General features: G+C 40.7%; 1 protein-coding gene across 2 annotated transcripts in view; it reads right to left on the bottom strand.

Moving 5' to 3' along the window:
- The window catches only part of TEX11 (testis expressed 11), a 330,215-nt gene that overhangs the window by 290,801 nt on the left and 25,515 nt on the right, over window positions 1-13,899 (bottom strand). The window lies entirely within an intron of this gene.

Genomic DNA, 13,899 nt, shown 5'->3' with positions numbered 1-13,899 from the left:
AATACGGTGAGCTATGATCCTGCCACTGTACTCCATCCAGCAAGGGCTACAGAGTGAGACCCTTTCTCTAAAACAAACAAAAAAACCCAACAAAACTGAACTTAATAGTGTCTTCAAAACTAGAAAATGTAGAAAATCTGAAAGATCTGGATATGTGCCCTGTAAAACTGAAAAACTTATTAATATTTTCAAGCATTAGACAGACATAGCAAACTGCTGGCTCTGAAGTCTTGACCTTACTTTGTGAGAAAAAAAAAAATGACATGCTCAATTAGCAACAACATTAACCAGCTATTGAATCTGCACAAATGATGTCACCATTTTCTAAATGGTCTCAGCTCCAGACTCCACATAGCTGAATCTTACTAGGCCATGGAATTCCTTAAAACCCAAGCATTAGCTGTGCACAATGTTCCACGCCTGTAGTACCAACTACTCAGGTGGCTGTGGCAGGAGGATCCCTTGAGCCCAGGAGTTTGAAACAGGCTGGGCAACATAGCAAGACACCATTTAAAAAAAACAAAAAACAAAAACAAAAACAAAAAAACACTAAAACTAGGCCAGGCGCAGTGGCTCATGCTTGTAATCCCAGCACGTTGGGAGGCTGAGGTAGGCGGATCACTTCAGACCAGGAATTCGAGACCAGCCTGGTCAACATGGCAAAACCCCATCTCTATTAAAAATACAAAAATTAGCTGGGTGTGATGTGCTCGCCTGTAATCCCAGCTACTGGGGTGGCTGAGGCATAAGAATTGTTTGAGCCTGGAGGTTGAGGTTGTAGTTAGCTCAGATCGTGCCACTGAATTCCAGCCTGGACAACAGAGCAAGACTGTGTCTCAAAAAAAAAAAAAAAAAAAAAAACCCTAAAACTAAACAATAAGCATGATGTAGAATCTCAATTGATGCCTTTCATATTATCAAAAAATTTTTTTCGAACTCATGTGACATAAGTGTCCATAAGCTACATAGTTCTAATTTATTGCAACATTCCTGAGCCTCAGATTAGCAAAAATGTTATTAATATTCATAACAGTACCATAAAAGCACCTTCTAAAAGATTTTTAAGCTGCTAAAATAAACAGAACTTTTACCTTGCTACAATAAAAAATAAATCAGCTACAAAAATTTCAGTTAAACAAATGCTTGAGGTGATGGATATCCTATTTACCCTGATGTGATTATTACACATTGTATGTCTGTATCAAAATATCTCATGTATCCCATAAATATATACACCTACTATGTACTCATAAAAATAAAAATTAAAAATCAAAATTCTAGCTAAACATAAGACTATAGATTCAAATAAAGACTTCACAAAGCAAATTATGTTCAATTATGTTAAAATACCACATATTTTAAATACTTTAGGTGAAAAAATATATATGAAAAGAAAAAATACAAAAATTAGCCAGGCATGGTGGCGCGTGCCTGCAGTCCCAGCTACTCTAGAAGGTGAGACAGGAGAATCGCTTGAACCCAGGAGGCAGAGGTTGCAGTGAGCTGAGATTGACCACTGCACTCCAGCCTGGGCAACAGAACAAGACTCCATCTAAAAAAAACAAAAAAACAAAAAACAAAAAAAGAAAAGAAAAAAGAAAAAAATCCTCTATCTTTCTTTCTCCCATAAGTTGTTTAATGGAAAGACTGCTATTAATATCTTGACTCCTCTAAGATTAGGTAAGTATTGGGCTGAGGGACATATATTTATATAGACCTTGCTCAAAATATTGATAGCAGAATCAGGGAGATTTTAAAATTGATGTTTTTAAAAATACAAATATTGTTTAAAAACAGATTTTAAAAAATATTTTTGAGAAGAAAACAAAACCCCAATATAAACTTTCATTTGTTTGTTTTGTTTTGAAGTCAGAGTCTCACTCTGTCACCTAGGCTGGAGTGCAGTGGCCGATCTTGGCTCACTGCAATCTCCGCCTCCCAGGTTCAAGCAATTCTGCCTCAGCCTCCTGAGTAGCTGGGATTACAAGCACATGCCACCAATATACGTTTTTAATTTGAGTTCCTTTTTAAAAAAAAAAAGCCTGGCCAGCCGTGGTGGCTCATGCCTGTAATCCTAACAGTTTGGGAGGCTGAGGCAGGTAGATTGCTTGAGCTCAGGAGTTTGAGACCAGCCTGGGGAACATAGTGAGACTTCATCTCCACAAAAAACTTAAAAATTAGCTGGGTGTGGTGGCTCACACCTGTAGTTCCAGTTACTCAATGGCTGAGGTGAGAGGATCACTCCAGCCCAGGAGGTGGAAGCTGCAGTTAAGCTATGATCAAGCCACGGCACTCCAACTGGGTGACAGAGCAAGACCTTGTCTCTCAAAAAAAAAGAAAAAAAAAATCCTAAGGTATTATTGTAGAATACCAATAATAGTTTCTGGTTAGTTTATGAGACTATGAAGACATATATTTTGATTTGTGAATGTTCTCTTAAGTGGTTAATGTTTTATTAACTCATTTTTGTCTAAATAATTCTGGTCCTTTCAAAACATATTTTCAGTGTTATTCAGCTGAGCAACTTCACTGACACCAGCTGAGGCAATGACAGCATTGCAGTCCTTCAAGGATAAAATGCAGTCAGCAAAACTGGGTAAGTGATAGAGATCACACAGCTGAAAGGTTGAGAGTTACACTATAAAGAAGAGATTTGCATCTGGGAGAAGCTCAGAAAAGAAAATCTATTTTTTTGTTTCTGTCTTTGTTTTGAGACAGGATCTTGCTATGTTGCCCACCCTGGCCTCAAACTCTTGGGCTTAAGTGATTCTCCCATCCGAGTAGCTGGCATTACAGGTGTGTGCCACTGCACCCGATGAAAATAACTTCTATAAATGCAGTCTACGGCTGGGCAAAGTGTCTCATGCTTGTAATCCCAGCAATTTGGGAGGCCAACACAAGAGGATTGCTTGAGCCCAGGAGTTCGAGACTACCCTGGGCAATATAGGGAGACCCCCATCTTTACAAATATATAAATTAAATTAGCTAGGCATGGTAGCCCACAACTGTGGTCCCAGTTACTCGGGTGGCTGAGGTGGGAGGATCGCTTGAGCCTGGGAGGTTGAAGCTACAGTGAGCTGTGATCACGCCATCACACTCCAGCCTGAGTGACAGAGACTCTGTTTCAAATACAAAATGCAGTCTACTCCTGAGATGAGAAGACAGCAAACTGTATTAAGGTTTTATCAAGCAAGACTGTACATTTTGAAAAAATCATTAAATTATTTTCCTGGTTACAGAAAGAAACTATGATTTACAACATGATTTCAGTCCATTTAATTTAAATGAGATGCATCCTAGTTAAAACTGGAGGGGTCACTCGATTGAGGCAGTCATGTTAATCTGTATCAATTAATGCTGATTAAGTAGATAACTTTCTAGGTACAGTATAATAGAAAATAAACATTTTCCCTGTCCTTGAGGAAGGGAGCTTCTGTTACAACATGCAAAAATCTATCAACTGTCCTGCCAAGTCTTTCCCGGTGACCTCCATCAGCTCAACCAGTCATTCAAAACCCAAAGCAGCTCAAAGACCTGCCAAGATCAATTCAAGATTTTACTCTAAGTCACAATAATTATATGCAACTTCTTTAGTGAGAAAAGAACCAGAAATGACAATAAAATTAACATTTGCATATTGTTTTCCAGTCTCAAATCTTTTGCATATGCATTCTCATTTAATCTTCAATCTATTCTGTAAGGAAGATATTTTTATTTCATAAGATGTGGAAACTAAGTTTTAACAAAATGAAGTGACTTTTTAAAAAATCAGGCCTCTTTGCTGGATAAAGTAACTTCTTGATGGTAATAAAATAGAAAGTAGTAAGCTAGGACTTGAATTCAGGCTTTCTGATTTGAAATCTTGTATTTTCCACTATACTGGTTCTATCGGCAAGGATCTGGAACAAGTGACAAGCTAGGACACTCAGACAACTGAAAAATAGCAGAGAAGAAAGAAATGAGCCAAAAGCATTCAGAGCACTACACTATAGCTCTGATTGTGGGCTAAAGAAAACTATTCAAACTGCAGAGGTTGGTTTGAATGAGGACAGTCAAAATATCTAAAATGGTGTCAAAAGGGCCTGGCAAAATCAGGCAAACAGGTTTAGTCATACACTAAAATTACATTGTAAATCGTAATTTCTATCCACAGTCACAAAGATAATAATTTTTCCTATATAATGTTCCAGGAAGTCCCAAATGACAAATTGGATATGGTACAAGAGAATCCAAGCAGCAAGTCATAAAGCAGAAGTCAGATGGAACTGCATGTACCATAGTTCCAACAGATCTATTCACAGCAGTGTATTGTAGTTCTGAGCAATGTCCTGATCCTGGAGGGTAACTAGGGATGGATGCAGGGCAGGCTAACCTCATGAAAATCATGACAAGCAGAAATGACACACCTCCACAGATGAAAAGCCCCAGCTCTCTGCTTCCTGGTGGGGAGGGAAAGAGTTGATCTGTGCCTCTAGTGCCCCAACTTCTCCAGGGCTGCCAAAAGAACTTGCATGTATCTCTCTAGTTTTGAGGCTCTGATCGGTCCGGCAAACTCTAGGTGCTCAGGGGAGAACAGGAGACAGTGGCTTGTGCTGGTACATGCCATGGCTCTCCACTCTGGCTCAGCCCAGAACAAGCAGACAAAAACCACAGCCTCCAGCTTCTCTCTGGGGAGAGAAAGAGGTGATAGAGGCCCCCAGAATCTCTGGCAAGGCTAATTGGTGGGGCCCGTTTCCTGTACAAGACAAGTCGATGAAGAATGAGAGAGGTGCCTTATTTATCTAACACACAGGCATCAACAGTGGGTCAAGGAAAATGAAGAACCAGGCGAAGATGTTCCAAACAAAGGAACAAGATAATCTGCATAAACCAACCCTAATTAAATAGAGCTATATAATTTATCTGACAGAGAATTAAAACAACTCTCATGAAGATGCTGACTGAGGTCAAGAGAACAATGCATGAACAAAGTGAGAATTTCAACAAAGAGATAGAAAATATTTTAAAGTACCAAAAATTTCTCCAAGAAGATATACAAATGGCCAACAGATATATGGAAAAAAATTTCAACATCACTAATCATCAGGGAAATGCAAACTAAAATTTAAAATTACAATGATATATCACCTCACATCCATTAAGATAACCAGTATCAAAAAAAAAAAAAAAAAAATAGAAAATAAGGCCAGACGCAGTGGCTTATACCTATAATCCCAACACATTGGGAGGCCGAGGTAGGTGGATCACTTGAGGCCAGGAGTTCGAGACCAGCCTGAGCAACATGGTAAAACCCGTCTCTACTAAAAATACAAAAATTAGCTGGGCATGGTGGCGCCACCTATAGTGCCAGGTACTTGGGAGGCTGAGGCAGGAGAATTGCTCAAACCTGGGAGGTGGAGGTTGCAGTGAGCCAAGACCGTGCCACTATACTCCATCCTGGGTGAGAGTGAGACACTGCCACAAAAAAAGAAAAGAAAAGAAAGAAAGAAGAAAAGGAAAGAAAATAAGAAGTACTGGTGAGGATGTAGAGAAATCGGAACTCTTGTACACTGTTGGTAGGATGGCAAATGGTGCAGCTGCTATGGAACACAGTATGAAGGTTCTTCAAAAAATTAAAAATACAACTCGCATATGATACAGCAATTACACTTCTGGGTATTTATCCACATGAATTGAAGTGGGGGTCTTGAAGAGATATTAGACTCCCATGTTCGCTATAGCACTATTCACAATAGCCAAGATGTGGAAATGACATAAATGTCCACCAGCAAATGAATGGATAAAGAAAATGTGGTATATACACACAATAAAATGCCATTTAGTCTTCAAAAAGAAGGAAATTCCATAATATGTGACAATATGGATGAACCTTGAGGACATTTTACTAAATGAAATAAACTAGTCGCAAGACAAATGCTGCATGGTTCCACTTACATGAAATACCTGAAATAGTCAAATTCATAGAACCAAAGAGTTGAATGGTGGTTTCCAAGGGCTGGGGGAAAGGGATAATGGAGAGTTACTAAGCAACGGGCATAAAGTTTCAGTCAAGCAAGATGAATAAGCGCTACAGATCTGCTATACAATACCATACTTACAGTCAATAATTATGTATACTTAAAATTTTGCTGACAGCAAATCTCATATTAAATGTTCTTACCACAATAAAAAAAGAAATGATACAACTCCAAAGCTAAACAGGTGTCTAGAATATGCCCCTAGTATGTTAAAGCTCAAATCTGATGGCCAGTATAACTTAATCCAAACCAATGCTGCTATTCTTTCTTCCTTTGGATAGAACAAGCTCAGAGAATAGAGCAAACCTAAGCCTACAAACTGGGCTCATCAGAAGATAAAGCAATGTTAAGTTTTGGAAGGCAATTGGCTGGGGGTGGAGGGAGGCAAGAGCTGACAATATCATGCTAATCACAAAGGAATTTCCAACTTGATTCTGGTGAGGAAACCTATCTAGTCACATTCAGAACACTAAACTTAGAGACTAAAGGATAACTGTGAATGCAGTGGTTCACACCTGAAGCCAACACATCTCAGAGTCTTGCCCAAGGCTCACAGCAGCAAGGCCCCATGGCCCATGGGGAGTAATGCCAGGCTACTGCCAATGTTTACTTAAGGCCCAAGGGCTCTTCAGTCAGCTTCTGGTGAATCTTCCAGGCCTGGGACTCATCCCCACAGGGACAGACTCCTCTGCCTGGGGAAAAAGGAGGGAAGAGTGGGAAGGACTTTGTCTGGTGGTTTCAACACCAGCTCAACCACAGTAAATTAGTGCACCAGGTAGACGTCTAAGGTTTCCATCTCCAGGTCCTGGCTCCCAGACAGCATCTCTGGACCCATCCAGGGCCTGGGAGAACTCCACACCCTTAAGAGAAAGACAAAAGCCTGGCTGGTTTCACCACCTGCTGATTGTAGAGCTCTAGGGCCTTGAGTGAAAAAAGGTGGTAGCAGCGGGCCTTGGTTACAAAGGTGGTTACAGCAGGCCTTGCGGGAGACCCAGTACTCTGTTAGCTTCAGTCTCGGCAGTGGTGGCCATGGGGATGCTTCTGTCACCCTCCCTCAGATCCAGGCTCTCAGCACAGAGAGAGAGACTCTGGGAGAAAGTAAGAGAGAGAAAAGCCTCTGCTGGGTAATCTAGAGAATGATTCTGGATCTTATGGAAGGCCACCAAGGTGGTTCCTCTATGAGTCTGCAAGAAACAAAACATTACTGTACTTGGGGTGCCCCCTAAAGCAGATACAGCTTAGATCACAACACTAAAGTCTTTTCAAGTATCTGGAAAGCCTTCCAAAGAAGGACAGATACAAATAAGCCCAGACAGTGAAGACTACAATAAAGACCTAACTCTTCAACGCCCAGACACCAAAGAACATCTATAAGCATCAACACCATTCAGGAAAACATGACCTCACCAAATGAACTAAATAAGGCACCAGGGACCAACCTGGAGAAACAGAGACATGTGACCTTTCAGAGAGATAATTCAAAATAGCTGTGTTGAGGAAACTCAAAGCAATATAACACAGAGAAGGAATTTAGAATTCTACCAGCTAAATTCAGCAAAGAGATTGAAATAATTTAATCAGAAATTCTAGAACTAAAAATGCAATTGGCATACTGAAGAAGGCATCAGAGTCCTTTAACAGCAGAATCCATCAAGCAAAAGAAAGATTTAGTGAGCTTGAAGACAAGCTATTTGAAAATACACAGTCAGAGGAGACAAAAGAAAAAAAGAATAAAAAACAATGAAGCACACCTGCAGGATCTAGAAAATAGCCACAAAAGAGAAAAGCTAAGAGTTACTGGCCTTAAAGAGAAGGAAGAGAAAGAGATAGGGGTAGAAAGTTTATTCAAAGGGATAACAGAGAACAGAGAACTTCCCAAACCTAGAGAAAGATATCAATATCCAAGTACAAAAGGTTATAGAACACCAAGTAGATTTAACCCAAGAAGACCACCTCAAGGCATGAAATAATAATCAAACTCCCAAAGTTCAAGGATAAAGAAAAGATTCTAAAAGCAGCAAGAGAAAAGAAACGAATCACATGCAATGGAGCTCCAATATGTCTGGCAGCAGACTTTTCAGTGGAAACCTTGTAGGCCAGGAGAGACTGGCATGACATATTCAAAGTGCTGAGGGAAAAAAACTTTTACCCTAGAATAGTATATCCAGTGAAAATATCCCTCAGACATAAAGGAGAAAGACTTTCCCAGACAAACAAAAGCTGAGGGATTTCATCAACACCAGACTTGCCTTACAAGAAATGCTAAAGAGAGGATTTCGATCCTCTCTTATAACAATAATGAGCAATAAAAAATAATCTGGGCCGGGCGCGGTGGCTCAAGCCTGTAATCCCAGCACTTTGGGAGGCCGAGACGGGTGGATCACGAGGTCAGGAGATCGAGACCATCCTGGCTAACATAGTGAAACCCCGTCTCTACTAAAAAACACAAAAAAACTAGCCGAGCGAGGTGGCGGGCGCCTGTAGTCCCAGCTACTCGGGAGGCTGAGCCAGGAGAATGGCGTGAACCTGGGAGGCGGAGCTTGCAGTGAGCTGAGATCCGGCCACTGCACTCCAGCCTGGGCGACAGAGCAAGACTCCATCTCAAAAAAATAAAAATAAAAATAAAAAAATAATAATCTGGGCAGGGCATGGTGGCTCATCCCTGTAATCCCAGCACTCTGGGAGGCCGAAGTGGGCAGGTCACCTGAGCTCAGGAGTTTGAGACGAGCCTGGCCAACATGGTGAAACCCCGTCTCTACCAAAAACCACAAAAATTAGCCGGGAGTGGTGGCAGACGTCTGTAATCCCAGCTACTTGGGAGGGTGAGGCAGGTGAATTGCTTGAACCCAGGAGGCGGTGGTTGCAGTGAGCCAAGTCGGCACCATTGCACTCCAACCTGGGCGACAAGAGTGAGACTCTGTCTCAAAAAAAAAAAATTATCTGAAAGTACAAACCTCACTGGTAATAGTAAGTACAGCAACAACAAAAAAGTAACACTGTTATAACACGATTATTTTAACACTGTAACTGTAGTGTGTAAACTACCCTAAGCAGAATGAACAATGAACTAATGAAAAATAATAAATACTTTTCCAGAAATAGTACAATAAGATATAAATAAAAATAACAAAAAAGTTAAAAAGCAGGAGGATGAAGTTAAGTCATAAGCTTTTTATTAGTTTTATTTGTTTTCTTTTTCCTTGTTTGTTTGTTTATACAGAGTGCTAAGTCGCTATCACGTTAAAATAATGAGTTATAAGATAGTATTGCAAGACTCATGGTAACTACAAACCTAAAAATATACAATGAACACACAAAAAATAAAAAAGCAAGAAACTAAATCATGTCACCAGAGAAAATCACCTTCACTAAAGGAAGACAGGAAGGAAAGAAGGAAGAGAAGACCACAAAACAACCAGAAAATAAATAACAAAATGGCAGGAGTAAGTTCTTACTTATCAATAATAACATTTAATGTAAATGGACTAACCTCTCCAATCAAAAGACATAGAGTGGCTAAATTGAAAAAACAAAACCCATTGATCTCTTGCCTACAAAAAACACACTTCACATATAAAGACACACATAGACTGAAAATAAAGGGATGGAAAAAGATATTCCATGTCAATGGAAACCAAAAAAGAGCAGGAGTATCGACATTTATGTCAGAAAAAACAGATTTCATGAAAAAAACTAAGAGACAAAGGTCATTATATAATGATAATGAGGTTAATTCAGGATTCCATTCCAAGATGGCCAAATAGGAACAGCTCTGGTATGCAGCTCCCAGCATGATCGACACAGATTTCTGCATTTCCAACTGAGGTACCTGGTTCATCTCATTGGGACTGGTTGGACAGTGGGTGCAGCCCACGGAGGGTGAGCCGAAGCAGGTCAGGGCATCACCTCACCCAAAAAGCACAAGGGGTCAGGGGATTTCCCTTTCCTAGCCAAGGGAAGCCATGACTGACAGTACCTGGAAAAATGGGACACTCCCGCCCAACTACTCTGCTTTTCCAACAGTCTTAGCAAACAGCACACCAGGAGATTGTGTCCCATGCCTGGCTTGGCAGGTCCCACACTGACAGAGCCTTGATCACTGCTGGCGCAGCACCTTGAGATCAAACTGCAAGGCATCAGCCTGGCAGGGGAAGGGGCATCCACCATTGCTGAGGCTTCAGTAGGTAAACACAGCAGCCGGGAAACTAAAACTCGGTAGAGCCCACCACAGCTCAGCAAGGCCGGCTGCCTCTGTAGACTCCACCTCTGGGGGCAAGGCATAGCTGAACAAAAGGCAGCAGAAACTTCTGCACACTTAAACATGTCTGACAGCTCTGAAGAGAGCAGTGGTTCTCCCAGCACAGTGTTTGAGCTTGGAGAAAGGACAGACTGCCTCCTCAAGTGGGTCCCTGACCCCCGTGTAGCTTAAATGGGAGACACCTCCCAGTAGGGGCCAACTGACATCTCATACAGGTGGGTGCCCCTCTGGGATGAAGTTTCCAGAGGAAGGATCAGGCAGCAATATTTGCTGTTCTGCAGCCTCTGCTGCTGATACGCAGGCAAACAGGGTCTGGAGTGAACCTCCAGCAAACTCCAACAGACCTGCAGCTGAGGGACCTGACTGGTAGAAGGAAAACTAACAAACAGAAAGGAATAGCATCAATATCAACAGAAAGGGCATCCACACCAAAATCCCATCTGTAGGTCACCAACATCAAAGACCAAAGGTAGATAAAACCACAAAGATGGGGAGAAACCAGAGCAGAAAAGCTGAAAATTCTAAAAACCAGAGTGCTCCTCCTCCAAAGGATCACAGCTCCTTGCCAGCAATAGAACAAAGCTGGACGGAGAATGACTTTGACAAGCTGACAGAAGTAGGCTTCAGAAGGTCAGTAATAACAAACTTCTCCAAGCTAAAGGAGGATGTTCGAACCCATCGTAAGGAAGCTAAAAACCTTGAAAAAAAATACTAGATGAATGGCTAACTAGAATAAACAGTGTAGAGAAGACCTTCAATGACCTGATGGAGCTGAAAACCATGGCACGAGAACTACATGAAGCATGCACAAGCTTCGATAGCCAATCCGATCAAGTGGAAGAAAGGGTATCAGTGATTGAAGATCAAATTAATTAAATAAAGTGAGAAAACAAGGTTAGAGAAAAAAGAGTGAAAAGGAATGAACAAAGCCTCCAAGAAATATGGGACTATGTGAAAAGATCCAACCTACGATGGATTGGTGCACCTGAAAGTGATGGGGAGAAAGGAACCAAGTTGGAAAACACACTTCAGGATATCACCCAGGCAAACTTCCCCAACCTAGCAAGGCAGGCCAACATTCAAATTCAGGAAATATGGAAAACACTACTAAGATACTCCTCAAGAAGAACAACCCCAAGACACATAATCGTCAGATTCTCCAAGGTTGAAACGAAGGAAAACATGTTAAGGGCAGACAGAAAAAAAGGACAGGTTACCCACGAACAGAAGCCCATCAGACTAACAATGGATCTCTCTATGAAAACTCTACAAGCCAGAAGAGAGTGGGGGCCAATATTCAACATTCTTAAAGAAAATAATTTTCAACCCAGAATTTCATATCCAGCCAAAAAAAGCTTCATAAGCAAAAAAAATAATAATAAAAATAAAAAAATTTAAAAAATTAAATCCTTTCCAGACAAGCAAATGATGAGGGATTTTGTCACCACTGGGCCTGCCTTACAAGAGCTCCTGAAGGAAACACTAAATATGGAAAGGAAAAACTGGTACCAGATGCAAAAACACACCAAAATATAAAGACCAACAACACTATGAGGAAACTGCATCAACTAATGAGCAAAATAACCAGATAGCATCATGTTGACAGGATCAAATTCACACATAACAGTATTAACCTTAAATGGAAATGGTCTAAATGCCCCAATTAAAAGACACAGACTAGCCAGGCACAGTGGCTCACGCCTGTAATCCCAGCACTTTGGGAGGCTGAGGTGGGTGGATCACGAGGTGAGGAGTTCAAGACCAGCTGGGCCAACATAGTGAAACCCAGTCTCTACTAAAAATACAAAAAATTAGCTGGACGTGGTGGCATGCGTCTGTAATCCCAGCTACTTGGGAGGTTGAGGCAGGAGGATCCCTTGAACCTGGAAGGCAGAGGTTGCAGTGAGCTGAGATCAACCCACTGCACTCCAGCCTGGGCAACAAAGCAAGACTTAGTCTCAAAAAAAGAAGACACATACTGGCAAATTGGATAAAGAGTCAAGACCCATCACTGTGCTATATTCAGGAGATCCATCTCACATGCCAAGAGACACATAAACTCAAAATAAAGGGATGGAGGATTATTTACCAAGCAAATGGAAAGCAAAAAAAAAGCAGAGGTTGCAATCCTAGTCTCCGATAAAACAGACTTTAAACCAACAAAGGTCAAAAAAGACAAAGAAGGGCATTACATAATGGTAAAGGGATCCATGCAACAAGAAGAGCTAACTATCCTAAATATATATGCACCCAATGCAGGAGCACCCAGATTCATAAAGCAAGTTCTTAGAGACCTACAAAGAGACTTAGACTCCCACACAATAATAGTGGGAGACTTTAACACCCCACTGTCACTATTAGACAGATCAACAAGACAGAAAATTAACAAGGATATTCAGGACTTGAACTCAACTCTAGACCAAGTGGACCTAATAGACATCTACAGAACACTCCACCCCAAATCAACAGAATATACATTCTTCTCAGCACCGAATCCAGCAGCACATTAAAAAGCCTTATCCACCACGATCAAGTAGGCTTCATCCCAGGGATGCAAGGCTGGTTCAACATGTGCAAATCAATAAACATAATCCATCACACAAACAGAACCAATGACAAAAAGCACATGATTATCTCAATAGATGCAGAAAAGGCCTTTGATAAAATTCAACATCCCTTCATGCTAAAAACTCTCAATAAACTAGGTATTGATGGAACATATCTCAAAATAATAAGAGCTATTTATGACAACCCACAGCCAATATCATACTGAATGGGCATAAGCTGGAAGTATTCCCTTTGAAAACTGGCACAAGACAAGGATGCCCTCTCTCACCACTCCTATTCAACATAGTATTGGAAGTTTTGACTGGGGCAATGAGGCAAGAAAAAGAAATAAGTGGTATTCAAATAGGAAGAGAGGAAGCCAAATTGTCTCTGTTTGCAGATGACATGATTGTATATTTAGACAACCCCATCGTCTCACCCCAAAACTCCTTAAGCTGATAAGCAACTTCAGCAAATTATCAGCATATAAAATCAATGTGCAAAACTCACAAGCATTCCTATATACCAATAATAGACAAGCAGAGAACCAAATCATGAGTGAAATCCCATTCACAATTGCTACAAAGAGAATAAAATACCTAGTAATACAACTTACAAGGAATGTGAAGGATCTCTTCAAGCAGAACTACAAACCACTGCTCAAGGAAATAAGCGAGGACACAAGCAAAATGGAAAAAAATTCTATGCTCATGGATAGGAAGAATAAATATCATGAAAACGGTCATACTGCCAAAAGTAATTTATAGATTCAATGCTATTCCTATTAAGCTACCACTGACTTTCTTTGCAGAATTAGAAAAAAAACTACTTTAAATTTCATATGGAACCAAAAAGCCTGTATAGCCAAGACAATCCTAAGCAAAAAGAACAAAGCTGGAGGCATCACGCTATCTTACCTCAAATTATACTAATAGGCTACAATAACCAAAACAGCATGGTACTGGTACCAAAACAGATATGTAGACCAATGGAACAGAACAGAGGCTTCAGAAATAATACCACACATCTACAACCATCTGATCTTCAACAAACTTGACAAAAGCAAGCAATGGGGAA

Source organism: Theropithecus gelada, chromosome X (assembly GCF_003255815.1).
Source record: "Theropithecus gelada isolate Dixy chromosome X, Tgel_1.0, whole genome shotgun sequence".
Lineage (NCBI taxonomy): Eukaryota > Metazoa > Chordata > Mammalia > Primates > Cercopithecidae > Theropithecus > Theropithecus gelada.
Note: the sequence above shows the minus strand (reverse complement) of the source record. Positions and strands in the feature narration are given on the sequence as shown.